This window comes from Tupaia chinensis, unplaced genomic scaffold, assembly GCF_000334495.1.
Source record: "Tupaia chinensis unplaced genomic scaffold, TupChi_1.0 Scaffold000451_2, whole genome shotgun sequence".
NCBI lineage: Eukaryota > Metazoa > Chordata > Mammalia > Scandentia > Tupaiidae > Tupaia > Tupaia belangeri.
In genome coordinates this window covers 1,023,826-1,041,169 of record NW_006159958.1, presented here as the reverse complement: position 1 = coordinate 1,041,169, position 17,344 = coordinate 1,023,826, and the positions used below count along the sequence as shown (strand labels likewise).

The window sequence follows — 17,344 nt, the reverse complement described above, 5'->3', positions numbered from 1 at the left end:
ACACACACACACACACACACATATATATATATATATGTATATATGTATGTATATATGTATGTATCCTGGAAATACAAAGTTTCTGCTTTATTTTAAAATCAGCTGGTTTATTATCCATTTAAATAGATATTTAAGTAAAGCAGATTCTGAAATATAATCCTTTTTATTTTGAATTGTCAGAGGGCACATGCTTTCATCAGAGAGGGAAAGGGGCAAACGCACCCTCAATGGGGTGTGGTCGGGTCACAATCCCTTTTCTTCCTTTTGTACATCGTCTTGGAACCCCTCACACATACACACGAACCCAGCACGTTTTTTAACTCTTTGTACCAGATTCAAGCTGTGGTCAGCCATGGAGGCTCTGACTCCCTTAAACACTAGGCTATGGGAGCAGCCATGATTTTTTCTCTAATGAATGTGAACTAAACAATTACATGAATCCCTAGAAGGAAGAAGAAATTGTTATGGAAATCAATTCCCTTTCGAAAGATATTTTAGAATTATACTGGCATGCAGGACTCCTCAGAACTGTGAAAGCCTGGATGTGGATCTAGCACATACACCTTCAGTTGCAACAGAAATGGAATGAAAAGGCTGAAATTAAATAAGAACAGGTAAGCCGACACAAGACCACTGAACATATAAAAAACACTCCAAAAGAAATTTGGAGCTTGTGCCAACTAAACAGTTTTAGCCAGACTTAAATGTATAGACACGTGGCTCCCACCCACCCTCGGGTAAAGCCAGAGGGTCAGTTGCTGGAGTTCCATAAAGCTCATGGAAACCTCTCTAGAGTTATGGATCCAAGGATTCAAGGTACAGGTAACCCAGGGAAGTGAATCCCGTGTGACCTTCACCCTTCACAGAGGCAGACAGACAGCTCTTCCATCTTTAAAGACTGCTAGGATTTGTCTCTGCCTACCCTGTGGCTCAAAGAAAGGCAAATACAATTTGGGTGAATAATCCTATAGACTTAATAGTATTCAGCAAGTCAAGGTTTGGTTTCGCTGAGGGAGAAATTGAAAAAAGGGAAAAAAAATCAAAACTGCAATGTAATAATGAGTTATATATTAAATAATCACCTGTAAGATATAGAGAAGTCACAGAAACGTAGCCAATGGGCTCACAGAGAAGGGAGGGGATAACCCGGAACTCCAGGGAGTTGGATATGCCCCTGACAAAGTGGAAGGATCTTGGGTGGAAAACTTTGTGTGAGGTTACTAGACAGGTAGCAAAACTACTCCAGTTCAGAGCACAAGACTGAATCCTGACAGTTGGTTCTCTTGTAGGCAGGGAGTAGGGCGGAAAGTATCAGGCTCCTGAGGACAGAGAGGAAAGAGGAAAGACTAATACAGACAGCACACCCTAGGGACTATGAAAGTCTCAAAACAGCCACATTACATAAGTAAACCAGGGCCAGCAGGTGGTGTGAGGTTACGGGCCCTAGATCCCACATGACTGGCTGCACAGTTCGAGCGCCAGACCTGGCAGCTTGAAAATTACCCCTGGCACCTGAGTACGCATGCCCATAATCCTGAGAGGAGTCTGGAAGAGAAGGGATTGCCGCGTGCACCTCCGGGGGGTGATTTCTCACTTCCCTTTCATTCTATCTCTCGACAGCATATGTGCCCTATCGAAAACACTAAAAAAAGTAAATAAGTAAACTGACACACTGTGTGATATACAGGAAATAATTATATTTAGAGCAAAAAAAAAAAGGTTAAATAAAAAGGAAAAGTAGATTAAGAAAAGACAGATGAAAAATTCATTACAGATAAAACTTTTAGGACACTATTTCGCATGTATCTGCTATAGAAAAGGTTTTGGTATTTGCTACATTCTGAGATTTTATTCTAATTAGACTTATGGTAAAACTTATCACAGTTCTTTATTACCTTATTTTATATTTTCTGTCAAAATGTTTTGCTATACTAGACAGAGGTTTAATGCAAATAACTATTTTTTTTTTTTTGGAGAGGTTTTTACTATAGGGCACGTGCGCTCACCAGACAGCCAGAGAGAGACAGAGAGATAGAAAGCAAGAAATCACCCCCCAGGGGGGATGGCCACGCCACAGTCCCTTCTCCCCCATTCTCCTCTTGGGATCTTGGGCATGTGCGCACACACACCCGGCGTTAGTTTTAAGCCACCGGGTCCGAGATGCAAACCGTGGTCAACTACGTGGGAGTCCAGCGACATAGCCATTACACTAACTGCTGGTCCCAATGCAAATAACTTTTAACAAGACAAAGACAGGACACGAGAAGTATTATATAAAGAAAAAATCACAGGAATATATAAACTGCTATGAATCTTTTTTTGCATCAAATGTCAGAGCATGAAAATACCTACAAAGAGAAAGACCAAAAATATACAGGGAAAAATCCAAGAAACAAGATAGTACTAAGAAACTTTTTTTTTTTTTATGATCAGTTATTTAATTAGGTTCTTGGCAAAAAAATCTAGAACACCAATCTGTGAGGATAGACTCCATTTGTAAGGGCAAACACGGATCACAGGTAGCCCTGGAGCTGAGGATCAGCTTTGATTTTTGGCAAAATTTGCGAAGCCACAGCTTTCTGATCAATCTTGCGCTGCTCTGAAATCTTGTATTTCTCCTTCTCTGTGTCGAAGATCTCACCTTCCTGGTGTCTGGGCTTCCGCAGTTTCTTTTTCTTGAAGTAAGCATCGGTAAGGTGCTTTGGGATTTTTACTTTGCTAATATCAATTTTCGTGGAGGTGGCAATGACGAATTTCTGGTGTGTTCTACGCAGTGGAACTCGATTGAGAACCAGCGGTCCAGTTACAAGGAGCAAGCCACTGCTCAGCTGCTTCAGGAAAACCACTCTCTTGCCTCTGTGGCGTCCAGTGAGGATGATCAGAATGGTCCCAGGAGTGATGCTAGCTCGCAGCTTTCTCACATGCTGACTGAAGGGTTTTTTGCCATGGCTCAACAGCTTTCGAGGCACATCTTCAGTAGGATAATACCTAGGCATTTTGCGCAGTTTAACCACCTGGGTGCCACCATTCTTGTCTCCACCAACCGATTTTGTGACAGTCGCGAGAACCTTCTCCTTCTTTTTCTTTTCAATCCTGGATTTAGTGGCCGAGTATTTCCTCTTGTACATGGCCTTCCTGGAATACATGGCAGACCGGGAGTATCTGCCAATGCCCCGGACTAGGACAGAGTTTTGGCTGCAATGGGGCTGCAATGGGGCTTCCCCTTCTTGGGCTTTTTAGCCTTGGGGTCATCCTTTTTAACCTTGCCACTGGCATCAGCCTTCTTGGCTTCAGGTTTCTTCTCCTTAGTATCCTGCTTTGCAGCTTTATCGCCTGCCATCATGTATAGTGGGAAAGAGAGCGTACTAAGAAACTTTAACAAATTTTTCTAATTACTGGACAGATCAAGTGAGGTACATAATGACATAGAGCAGAGACATAGCAAACTATGCCAGCTAAACCTGGATTTTTTTTCCCCAAATTAAGTTTTATGGGGAGCACGGCCACATAGAAAATTTATTGCATTTTATCTATGGGTGCTTTTGTACCTCAGTGGTACAACTGAGTAGCTGGAACAGGGACCCTAAAATCCACAAGTGTTTATTACTTACTCTCCAGCTCTTTGCAGAAGACATTTGTTAGCCCCTGTAAGCTACAAATACTTTAATTCGATTTATTTAATAGTAATATTTTATCTTCGCACTTTGAAAATAGAGATTATGTCTCTTCAATTTTCTGGAAAATCTCTCTGAAAAGTTGACCATGTATTATGTTTAAAGAATATCAGCAAATTCCAATAAGTAGGAATTACGTAGACCATATTCTTTAACTGTAATACCATAAAACTAGAAGGAAAGTAAAACAATTGAAAATTCACTATTAGCAAATACTATCCATGAGTACATAAAATAAGAGATTTTGGCTGTTAGTCTGGGTTTAATCATGAGACCACACAGAGATTTAAACAGATGAATTTTAATATAAAGAAGTAAGCGAAGATAGAAGAGTAACTGTAAGATTTTCAGAGAACTCTGTGTGCTTAGCCCAAAGCTGAGGGCAGAGACCCCGAAAGGCCAAACTTACAGGAGAGCTCCTCCCCAGGATTGCAGGTCAGATCGTATTAGTGAAGGTCTGGCTGCAGACCTCAGGACAGTGCAAGAGTTTGCTGGGTTGTGTAAGAGTTTGCTGGGTCGCCAGGGCTAATGCTTTTCCACAGTCGCTAGGAAAGTGGGAAGCAACCCTCTGGGATACATCTTGAGCCAGTGGGCAGGCACACAGAGGAGGCAGCATGCCACTGTGGCTGGAAGGCCTAGAGGACCCAGTGCTTACAGGGAAGACCATAGGAGACCGATCTCTGCAGGAGGTTGACAGCCAGGGGGGTCAGAGTACCAGTGCATTCAGGAAACCTGGAATGCACAGCTGCCTTGTTGGAAAGGTAAAGGGATGACGATCCCAGGCTAGTCTAGAGCGGAGGGTGCTGTGGGACCTTGCAATCTGGTTACCTGGGTAAGGCAGCTCATCACCGATGCTATCACATCCACGTTTCTTATCAACAGTGCAGCCATCGGAACCATCAGGAGGGCCTCTGACTCCTGCAGTGCACATCTAGTGCCTTTCACTGAGCAGAGTTAACGTATGGGCTCACGTTGAAGAAAGGGTGCTTAAAGAAATTCTGCCCATTAGTAAAGAGCATGTACTGAAAGGGTGAATTTGGAGCTGAGTGGCAATAGATGGATAATTGGCACAGCTATGAAACCGAGTTTGTTCCAGAAAGTAAAGATGATCCAATATTAGGGAATCTAACAACCTCCAATGTCACATGGCTGATAAGTGATAGCTAACTCCTACTAGCAATGGTAGGTGAGTGTTGTAATTGTTCCAGATATTGTCAGTTCTTTTTAAATAAATTATGAAAAGCAATTTTTTTCTGGGACCAGCAGATGGCATAATGGTTATGTTGCTGGACTCCCATGTAGTTGACCCTTGTTCAAATCCTTGACCCGGTGACTTGAAACTCATACCAGACGTGTGTATGCATACCCAAGATCCTGGGAGGAGAATGGAGGAGAAGGAATTATGGTGTTGCCATCCCCCTGGGGGCTGATTTCTCACCCTCTGCCTCTCCCTGTCTCTCTGGCAAGTGCACGCATCCTATAGTAAAAATCTCTCTCTAAAAAAATATTTGCCATCTTAAAAGGTATGGTGATGTCTTACTGTGGTTTTAATTTGCATTTCTATAGTTGCCAGTAATATTGAGCATCTTATTAGGTATTTGTTTGCCAATATTTTTATTTTAAGTTATTTTTAAATACGAACTTTATTTCTAAGTATATTAAAAGTAAAAGTAAGTTGAATTACCTTTTTTCTTTTTCTTTATTTTTTTCTCCCTTATAGGGCATGTACATTTGCCAGAGAGACAGAAAGGGAAGGAGGAGAGGGAGAAAATACCCCCCAATCCATACCATACCACAATCTTTTCTACTCCACTTTTTTATCCTGTGGGAATTTAGACATACATGCACATGCACCCACTGTGTTTCTGAAGCCGCTGAGGCCAGGACTTAAACTGTGGGATTAGTCACATGGGATCTGGCTGTCTTAACCACCAGGTCATGGAGCTGACCCCTGAATTACTTTCCAAAGAAACTGTTTTCAGTGCTTAATTTTAGTGCCTACAAAATTTGCCAATATTGTTTTCTGGAAATATATTAATTAAGTTTAAGTGGTTTCAACTTCATGTTTTTCCAATTTACTGTATAAATTGCTGAATTAATATTCAGTCGTGCCTTCTCAGGTGGAATTTTTCTATGCTATTCATATTCCATGGCATCGGCAATCAGAACTGACAGGAAAGGTGAAATAGGAGGAGTAGATATGAGTGAAACAAGAATAACGACAGCAGTTACGAAAGACAGTTTTCTGGGCCAGCCCACGGCAGAGTGGTCGAGGCCACTGGATTCCACACAACTGAGTGTGCAGTCCAAGTCCTCAACCCGGAAGCCTGAAAAACACGTGGGGTACATGTACGGGCATGCCCAAAATCCCAGAAGGAGAAGTGGAGGGCATTGGATTGCACCGTGACCGTTCCTTATGAGTGGTGCATTTTCATTTTCTCCTGTCCTCCCCCCATCTCCTTCTCCCTCACCCTCTCCCTCTCCCTCTCCCCGGCAAGCGCATGCACCTTCTGGCAAAAAGAAAAGAAAAGAAAAAAAGAGAAGAGACAAGAAAAGAAGTACAGTTTTGCATAGAATTTATGTGTAGGGGCTCAACCTAACTCTGCCACTTACTTGCCACTATGTGACCTTTGGCAAATGTTATATGGCAATATTTTTACCTAGTTTCTTAGTTTATTATATAGCAGTATTTCTACTTAGCACAGTTCTCTCATCTGTAAAACGGAGGGAACGATGCTATCCAGAGCATTATGTTATTTGGGGAATTAAATGAGCAGTACCTGGCACACCGGAAGTGCTCAACAAGTAGGCTGTGTAAAAAGTGGTAACAGTTGTACCACTGTTAGCCAGTGCTGACAGAGAACTAGATGCGGCTCTTAATACCTTCAATCTTGTTTAGGTCTTCTTTTTCTCTTAAGTAAAGCCCATCCTCACCCTACAAGTAAGGACTCTGAAAATTAGAGGTTAAAAACTTAGACTAGACGGGCCAGCAGGGGGCGTGGTGGCTAAGGCGCTAGACTCCCACATGGCGATCACAGTTCGAGTCCTGGACCTGGCAGCTTGCATTCTCACTTTCCTTCTTTCTCTCTCTGTCTGCCTCTCTCTGGTGAATGCATGTGCACTATAGCAAACAATAATAGTAATTTTAAAAATTAAGTAAAACTTAAATAATAATAATTTAGAAAATAAAAATACAGACTAGAAGAGTTAGATGTCTGTCCTCCAAGTCTATGTTTTTCCTTGCAAAAGTATACTTGGCCTCTGGATTTACTTCAAATACATTAAAATCTTAACTTTAATACGTGATTGATAATTTTCTGGATGAAAAAGAATTTGATTAGAAAGCCAATATTGTTTTCTTATTTGTTTGTTTAAAGTGTTGGAGATTTTCATGAATAGAAGATATTCTTAGCTAAAAAGTGCAGTCATTTCATATGTATGTTCCATAGTTCAAGGAGATGTTCTGAATGGAGGTGGTCCTTTTCTTCTTTTGTACCAAGGATGATGACAAACACATAAATGAAAACCTAGAATGCTTGTAGACTTCACAAAGTATTTTTGTATAGGGAGGATAAAAGAACTCATTTTATACTCACATAGTTTGATCTACTTCCTTAGCAGAGTTAATTAGGAGATATAAATGATTAAGCTATGCCTTCAAAATGTCGAAAACAGTAGCACAGAGTGACTCTGGTGCTCTTAGGTTTGCTTATACTGCTTGTAGCAACTGCTCCGACTGCACTGTCATCAGAGCTTGAGAGGTTAGACTTAAATCTCAGAGGGAGTGGAGGAGACAGTCCCATTCCCTCTCCCGGAGGAATCTGCCTTTTTCAGAATCGTTTGGTGAGCAGCCATCTGTCCCTGGTAACCTAATCTACAAGCCAAAATAGACCATAATGGAAAAATCCCTGGGATAAGCAGTAACTAGAACTTGAAATGCAGATTTTATTCTGTACCCCCAAAGTGGTCTGGGGTTCACCTGGAGAACTTCCTAGAGGTTCTGAAATAGATGAAGAACAAGGAACCAGGAGCTTGAAGCAGAGAGGTGGGTCTCTTCAGAAACACAGGTGTGCTATTGAACAGGTTAGCATGCATCAGAAAGTTCCAGTGGAAGTCTGACTTTAGGAATTCCAGCCATAAGAGAGGGAGGTCAGTTTGGAACTTAAAATATGAAAAGATCTTTGTGTTGGCATTTGAAGATTTCATATTTAAAATGTATTTAGTATGTTTTATGTACTCTTCTCTCACTATTTTGTCCTGCATTTTCGAAGATTTAAACACAGCGGGGTACTACTTGGGGCTCTAGATTTGGTTCTCACACCTCTCCTCATTCTTTCTAACTCTGTTCTATTACACTGGGCCACACACGGGTGCCAATGTCTGATCACAGCTGGCCTACGAAACTGATGGTTTCGTTTGGTTCAACTTTAGGAACATAGGACGGTTCGTCGGTTTGTGCTGCAAGTGGTTCCTGAGATCCGTGCAGCCCATTTCCCACATGGAACCGCAACCTAAGCACTCGGATTAGAACATGATATGATACTAAGCTATAGATGGCCAGGTGGGTGGAGGGGCCCTGGACTTGAGTCAGAAATCTAAGGTGTAAGGAGAGCTCTGCTGCCACCCGCTGCAGAGTCCTAGATGAGACACTCTTTGTCTCTGAGCCTCAGAAGATGAAATGAGCTGAGAGATGGGAGGGGGCCTCCCTGGTACTGGTCACGTTCCATCAACGAATTGCTTTCTCTCTAAACTTTGACTGTTCTCAAGTGTTATATCACTAAAATTGTCCCCTTTGATCATATTATCTTATGCCTGGTTTTTAGCTTTATCTGTTGTTGTTGGAAATCATCACTCCTACCCTTAGTGAGCACTTTTTCTTTTAAGTTTATTTTATTCACAATCGGGAGCAGGTGTGCAGAGCTGCTCTTGTAGCACAGTGGTTCAAAGAACTGGGTCCCAAATGGCTGGCCACAGTCTGAATTCCTACCCTGGTGACTTGGAAAATGCACCAAGCATGTGTGTGTGTGTGTGCCCCAAATCTTGACAGGATGGAGAAACGGAAGAGACAGGATTGCAGTGAGATCATGCGCCGTTGGGACGTGCTTTCCTCCTCTCTCAGTCACTCATTGCTGGCAAATGCTCGAACCTTCTGACGATTCCAGAGTGAGTAGGTATGCACATGTGTGGGAGAGAGGGACATCTTCAAGAGTTGCTTCTCACACTTCTCATACCCTTCCTCCAACCTCTAGCTCCTCAGGATCTTGGGTACACATGAATGTGCCTGACCTGTTTCAAGTTGGTTGGCCAGGGATTCAAACCCATGGTTGCCCTTGTGGTTTACAGCCCTACAGTTCAGTATGTTTTTGCCTGTGCCTCTGAGGCTGAGTCTAGCACTCCTTCCTTTGTCCCCTTTTCACCCTGGCTACCTAAAATGCTACCCCTTGGTTCAGCTCAGGAGCCTCTGAGGCAGATTTCTGGAATCTTCCTTATAGACACCTCCCATCCGTGTTCATAAATTCTCTCAAAAGGCCCCCTTCTGTGGCTTGTCCTTTTCCGAATTGTCTTATGGGTTCCTACCTTGAATATTTGCACATGTAATAGCATGTAGTTAGATTTTTTTTTAAAATTACTGTCAACTGCTAATAAGTCTTCTGCCATTCCCCGGATTTCTCCTGGAACAGCCTCTTTGATGGGCACTCTTAGAGCCCTGGAGCCTCCTGGCGATGTTGCCCCAGCACTGAGAGGGGGGATAGATTTGTCCTCTGAGAGGTTCCCCCTTCTCTTTGGAAAACTGAACTGCCATTACTAGTAACCAGGTCACACTTGGGTTCTAGTATATGGGCCAGACGTCTGCCTAATGCATGTGAGCGTCATTGTGTATGTACACATTTATCACCAGAGCTATTAGGTTTAAAAATGGCCTGTGACAAAAACACTGCCATATGTCTTCTCTGGAAAAGATGAACACGCATTTATAGTTGTGTATAAAGTGAAGAAAAATAGTAATAAGGCTATTGAGTACCTAAACTAGAGCGCATTCAGACCGAAGATAAATTTTACAGTGGTTGTTAAAAATGTAATAGGTTACAGAATGAGGTGCTAGAATTGCTTTCCCATAGGGAAAAATAAACAGACTTTCTGTTTTCATCTTGGAGGCATTTGGCCTAAAGGCAAGAGAACGCACTTGGTAGCTTTTGAGGTTCTTTCCAGACACGGACCTATGAAGGTAGACCTTATCCTTCAGGGGATATGAAACCTGTCAACCTGTAATTTATGACCTATATTTATAACACACACTCTAGGAGGATAATAATGAAATAGGTGTACACAAGGTAGTGATTCTTAGTCTGTTTTGGGAATCTAATGATTCTAGACTCTCCCTCCCTTATAAAATTCCTACGCTCACCTATATGCGAAGTTCTGTATGCAGTGAGAGTGTCAGGGGAATTTCAAACTCTCCACCATAATTAATGTAAGGTATGGCTAATATAGAACATGGTGAGTTGGCTGTGTCTCCTGAAGGAAGGATAAAGCAAATGGTTGGCCAAAATATTTTTTCTTTTTAGAGAGAGATTTTTTTTTTCTTTTGACTGTAGGGTACATGCACTCGTCAAAGAGACAGAGAGAGACAGAAAGTGAGAAATCATCCCCCGGGGGGATGGCCACACTGTACTCTCTTTGCCCCCATCCTCCTCTTGGAATCTTAGGCAAGCACACACATGCACCTGGTGTGTGAGTTTTAAGTCACCAGGTCCGGGACTTGAACCATGGTCGACCACATGGGAGTCCAGTGACATAACCATTATGCAATCTGCTGGTCCTGCAATGCCAATCTTAAAAATAAATTATTAAAGTAAAAAGAAATTAAAGCAAAGTATTGGAAAAATCAACTTATATTTTTCATTGTTTAATTTCTTCTTTTAAAAAATACTTGAGCTGATTTTCCTCGGTTAATGGTAGTGGACTTGGGCTTATCTGTTCATTTTGTTCCCTGCTATCTTCGTAGTTGGTGGCATGAAATATAGGTAATAGTTCATGGATATTATGGTTTCTGGTAATGGAGCCCAGAGGTACCAAGTAGTCTTTTTTAAATCAAACACAAGAGATTGGTTATGTTATTAGTCGAGTGCTAAGCAGCTCATCTAAGGTGTCACTCTTCCATTAAATAGTAATTCCCCTCTTTCTGATTAGCCACTGCCCATCTGCCCGCTGAACATTTCCACTGGATGCACCATAAACACCTCAGATTCAGCAGAGTTAAAACCAGCTCATAATCACTTCCTCAAAACTATTTCTCCTTGGGACCAGCAGGTGGTATGATGGTTAAGGTGCTGGACTTCCACATGGCTGACAGCAGTTCAGGGCCTGGACCTGGCTGCTTGAAAATCATGCCAGGCTTGGGACCAGTAGTTAGCATAATGGCTATGTTGCTGGATTCCCACGTAGTCAACCATGGTTCGAGTCCCAGACCCGGTGACTTAAAGTCATGCCATGGGCACACATGTGCATGTGTGCCCAAGATCCCAAGAGGAGAAAGGAGGAGAAGGGATTGTGGCGTGCCCATCCCTCCTGAGGGGGTGATTTCACACTTTCTGTCTCTCTGTCTCTTCTGTCTTTCTGGCGAGCGCACAAGCCCTATAGAAAAAACCTCTCCAAGAAAAAATAAAGAAAAAGAGAAAGAAAAAGAAAAAGAAAATCATGCCAGGCTCTTGAGCATGTGTGCATAGAATCCTAGGAGAATGAAAATGAAGGGATTGTGGCATGGCCATGCCCCCAGAAAGTGAGCTGATACTTTCCCTCTCATCGTCTCTCCGGCAAAACCATGCACCTCTGGCAAAAACCTAAAAACGAAGCAACCATTTCTTCTCGTGTTCTATCTTGCAGTAACTGCAGTTAACTTCCTAGAAACTCAGCTGCTCAAGCCAAGAATGTGAGCTCATCCTGGTCCCCTCCTCGCCCTCACCATCCGGCACCTGGCAGTTCTGCCTCCCAACTTTGTCGTGGGCTCTCGTTCCCCGCTATTGCCATGAATACGGTCGTGAATGCCTCCACCATCTTCTTGCAGATGTGGGACCACAGGAGCAGTAGAGCTGGCTCCCCTGCCTGTTCTTGCCCCCTTCATTATCTTCCCCACAGTAAAGGCAGAGCGAGTTGCCAAAATGCTAACCATCTTGTCCTTTGTCCACTTAACATCCTTTAATGCCTCCCCATCTTGGATAAATCCCAACTTCCTAATAGATTTACAAAGCCATAAACAAGCTGACCCTTCCTTATAGTTCCATGTTCTTGAGTTTCCTTATCCTACTTCATCTTCTGCATCTCGGCTTCTCTCAGTTCTTCCAACATGCCATGACCTCCCTTCCCCCTGCCTCCTTTCACTTGGCTGACTCTCAGCTTTCAGGTCATGGCTGCAGGATCACTTCTGTCAGGAAGCCACTCAAACCCATCAAGGCTGGATTTGATTGCCCCTGAATCCAGTGTCCTCAGCGCTAACACTTCTTTTATGTACTTATTTATTTTGCTATAGGGTGCATGCACGCGCCAGAAAGAGAGACAGAGAGACAGAAAGTGAGAAATCATCCCCCAGGGGGGATGGCCACGCCACAATCCCTTCTCCTCCATTCTCCTCTCAGGATCTTGGGCACGCACACATATGTGCCTGGTGTGAGTTTAAGCCACCGGGTCCAGGACTCAAACTGCAGACGACCACATGAGAGTCCAGCGACATAGCCATTATGACAACTGCTGGTCCCAGTGCTAACACTCCTTATTACACGCTACCAAAATTGTTTTTTTCATGCTTCTGTCTCTCACTAGACTGTAAGCCAATAGAAGGCAGGAGCCATAATTTATTTGTGTCACTTTGGGGCCTGGTACAGAGAAAGGATTCAATTAATATCTATGTAAGAGAGGAGGTGAAGTATTAACGAATGTGGTATATTTTCTCAGTGTGACTGAGAGCAGACCAATTCTGGTAAGATATAGATTCAGGTATACATTTATCCAGAGAGTTTGTCTGCTTCCTGCTGTCTTGCCATGGCCAAGCTAATCCTTCTTAGGAGGCGAGGTGGGGATGACTCACCTGCTCTAAAATTCTTATCATCGAGACCTCTCTCTAGAGGTTGCTCTCTTCTTGGCTGGGTTTGCCTTGGCATTCACTGGACAGCCTGTATTCCTGAAAGAAGCGCAGACCTTTCTTTGGATTGGTAAGAAGTGGTACCAGAGGGCTCATTGCACTACTCCAGGATCACGTGTTTTTAGAAAATGACTCCACTTGCAGCTCTGCATTATATAAAACCCCAGCCTTGGGATCCCAGCAGCACTGGTGGGCATAGAAGACTCCGAACAGTCAAAATAGATACCACCGCATCATTACCATTTTCTTTTTGTAAAAATTATTATTATTTCCATCATTTCTAATTTATGTAGGAGTTATACATATTTATGGAGGACAGTGCAGATTTTTAAGGCACGCATTTATGTGTAATGATCAAATCCATCCACCATCTCAAACATTTATCATTACTTTCTATATTGTGCACATTTAAAATCTACTCTGTTAACTACTGTGAATTATGCACTGAATTGTCTCCAGCTATCATTACTCTCGTGTGCCATGGTGTTCCAGAAACCATTCCCTTGACCTGCCTGTGTTCTTGTATCTGTTAACAAGTTTATCACCATCCCCTACTCCTCCTTTGCCCCTCCAGCTTCTGGTATTAACTGTTGCTCTCTGCTTCTCTGCAATTGAACCTTTTAGCTTCCACTCGGGTACAGACACAGATATTTGTCTTTAAGTGCCTGGTTTATTTTATTTAGCATTATTTCTTCTAGGATATCTGTGTTGCCTCAAATGACTGGATTTCATCCTTTTTCATGGCTGAATAATATTCCCTCCTGTGTCTGCGTGTGTGTGTGAATTTGGCTGTTGGGCATTCAGGTTGATGCTTTATATTAGCTCTTATTAATAGTGTTACAGTAAATAGGGGAGTGTGGATATCTCATTGCCTTACTTATTTCCTTTCCTTTGGCTATATACTCAGTAGTGGGATTACTGGATCATAAGATGGTACTGTTTTTCATTTTAAAGATCCTCCTTACTGTTTTCCATAATGGTTGAACTAATTTACATCCCCGCCACCAGTGTATGAGACTGCCCCTTTTTCTACAACCATGCCAATGGCTCTGTGGGGATTGGAGCACTTTCTTTTAAGTTTGTTTCTTCTATGAGGGAGAGAAAGATGAGAGAGAGAGAGAGAGAGAAGGGAGTGCTTTCTCCCACATCAGCAAGGGTGGCAGTGTCCACCGCAGTTCTCAGTGAGTGCACATGTGTTCCAGCTGTAGCACAGTCTAGCTGGGTCGGCAGCACTTCGACCACTTGTATGGACATGGATAAGGTGTCCACGTGGCCTCAGAGATGCAGAGGTCCAGAGGCCATCAGGATAGAGGGCAATTCAGTAGTGGCTATGCTGTCAAAATGGCATCGTCATCAAATATGCATTTTTAAAAATTTCGATACAAACAGTTTTACTGTTTTATTTTTTTCTCCTGCAACTTTTTTTTTAAATTACTTAACATTCATTCCCTGAGCATCATCACAACATACTAAATGTGGTTTCCCATCTAGAATAATCATGCATGTTATCATCAATAATATTCCATTTCTACTTTCATACATATGTATATGTATGTTTTTTAACCCCATGTTTGACCATCTGCCCTTTCCTACTCTCTTATTACACTATCTCTGCTATATTCAGTTGTCTTCCATTCCTTTTCCCCCAACATTTAAAGAGAAAAAAAAAAAATGGCGTCGTGTTCTAGCTGTTTAGGGCCAGCAGGTGGGGCTATTCCTGGGCATGTTCCGTCCCTGGAGTGATGCAGCCCTGAGTTTCAGGAATTTCCGTATACAGGGCTTACAGTTCATGGGGGCTGTGTGGTGCTCCTACGTGAGGACAGTTGTCATCCATGGTGGCAGTAGGGACTCCTGGGGATGTCTTGCTTGTCCTTTACCAACAACCGGGAGTCTCTCCTTGCTCTGACAGAGCCCAGGAGGCTGCTTCACTCCTCCCATTTGCTGTTATCCTGAGTCCTTATGCTTTTAGAGGCTTTAGTTGTTTCCTGCTTTATCCCAACGCTCTCTTTTGAGCACTCGATTTTAAATCAATCTAATTATTTATCATTTTGTTCCTTCATTGGGAAGGAGATGAGTGCTGAGTTCCTCCAGTCAACCATCTTGGTTTTCTTCCAGTACCCTTTTCTTTTATTATTTTTTAGTTTATTTTTTCCCCCCGTAGGGCACATACACTCACCAAAGAGACAGACAGATACGGAGAGAGAGAAGGTGTCTCACCTCCCAGGGAGGATGTTCATGCCACATCTCTTCTCCATTCTCCTCTCAGGGTTTTGGGCATGCACATACAAGCACCTGGCATGAGTTTCAAGCTGCCAGGTCCAGAATTTGAACCACAGTCAGCCATGTGGGAGTCCAATGCCTTAATTACTATACCACCTGCTGGCCCCTGGTACTCTTTACTGATGGGAGGATCTCTGTGCCTCTGATATACAGTGTTTATATGTGGGAGCTTTAGTAGATGAATATGTCAGACCTGCAGGTCTGTTTTCTCCATTCTATTTATTTTTTTAAATGTGTTTTATTTTTAAATGTCTTTTTATAATTATATTTATTATCATTATTATATTTCAATTTGCCATAGGGCATGTACCCACAGCAGACACACACACAGAGTGAGAGTGAGAGAGTGAGAGAGAGAGAGAGAGAGAGAGAGAGAGAAATTAAACCACCGCATCCAGGACTCGAACCACAGTTGGCCATGTGGGAGTCCAGTGCCTTAACCACCACGCAACCTGCTGGCCATCCCACTACTTTTAATGGCTTTGTCTTGAAATGGTTGTAATGTAGCAATGTGGTGGCTCTTTTTTTTTTTTTTTTTTTTTTTTTTTAAATAGCATTTCTTTATTGGTCAAGGCTGCCTGCTTTGAGCAGGAAACCATACGCTACGTGGTGGGACATGAGGGATGTCAGAAAGTTAAAAACCCTCCAGAAAAATTATTCCCACCCCTTGATGACCCACACCCCAGCATTCTCATTGTCTGCTTTGTAAGCCTTCTTTCAAGTAGTAATGCTTTAATAGGAATGCATTTCACGAATGGAACAAAACTGGATGGAGTGAGAGAAGAAGGAATGGGAGGTGGCGGTTAGAGGGAAAGAAGAATCGAACATGGAACTGTGAAACACAGGCCTACCTAATTAAATGGTTAAGAGTGTACTTTATTCCTTGTTCCCAATATACTCTACTTGATTAAAAACATCAAGGCCTCAAGGCAACAAAAACATCATCATTATGAGTGGGTAAATTTTATGTGGAACAATGAGGATTTTTTTTTTTTTTTTGCTTTAATTGCCAGAGGGTGCATATGCACAGCAGAGAGAGTCTGAAAAAAAGAGAGTGAGAGCGAGAGTGAGGGCAAGCACACCTCAACGGGAAGGGGTCACATCACAGTCCCTTCTCCTCCATTTCTCTCTGCTGTTGGGATAGCCATACTAAGGTCTCCATAAGCAATTGTTGAAAGTATGAATAAGATATACCAAGTTCCCGAATATAGTTACAACCCCAAGTTATACTATGCTCTGATTTATGTTACTCTCTATATGTATATTCAAAGTGCAAGAAGAGACGTGAGAGTGGAATCACACCAAAGGCTTAAGAGAGTCTTTCTGGAGATTTATGTATTTATTTGCGTGCTTGCTGTAGGGTGCGTGCGTGTGTGTGTGTGTGTGTGTGTGTGTGTATTTGTGTGTGTGTGTATGTGGGGGGGGGAGTAAGTGAGAAATTACTCCCTGGGGGGAAGGCTACACTACAAACTTCCTTCTCCTCCAGTCTCCTCTCAGGATTTGGGGCATACATGCACATGCACCCAGTCCCGTTTTATAGTCTTCGTGTCTGGGACTCAAACCCTGAAATCAGCAATGTGGGAGCCAGTGCCTTAACCTCCATGCCACCTGCTGGCCTAGTGGATGACTTTATATTTTTTAAAAATTGTCTTTTTATCATGTCCTCTACCCTTCTTATACAATAAATACGTTTTTTTTTTAAAGAGTCACTTTGATTTTGAAAAAGTAAACAAATGAACTGAGATCCTGACTCACCTCCCTTGAAATGAGGCTCTACTCCTCTCTTACTCCCCTATTCCCCTTCTCCAAACCCCAAGCCATGTTTGCACATGATTTTCTATGACTCTTCTTCACTGGCCTTCGGTTCTGCCAGAATTTAGTTCCTGAGTCCTCTAAAAAAAGGTTGAGTAAAAATAAACAGAATCTCTCCCTTATATCCCTTCAAAACATCACTCATCGATACTGTTTGATACTCATTTCACTAGAATTTGAAGTCTTAACCTTGGTTTGCCTCCTTGGAGAGCTAGCATCCCGATATGCACTTGGCCTGACAATGATGCCGTTCAGAACGTTCCTATTGTGATCTGGGCACAAGTGATCAAACAGAATGATTGAACGTTCACGAGATGGGGTGGGGCAAGAGGCACTGAGCCTGAGCCTTGGACGCTGTTGTCTATGCAACAGTGGCTTGAATAGAAAAAGACTTCTCTTACCTTGCATCAGCGGGGACTGGTGCCCTCTTGCTCTGCCCAGA

At 42.7% G+C, this 17,344-nt stretch overlaps 1 protein-coding gene across 2 annotated transcripts in view; it reads left to right on the top strand.

The window, feature by feature from the left end:
• ULK4 (unc-51 like kinase 4) overlaps nt 1–17,344 on the top strand; it is a 685,490-nt gene that overhangs the window by 469,812 nt on the left and 198,334 nt on the right. The window lies entirely within an intron of this gene.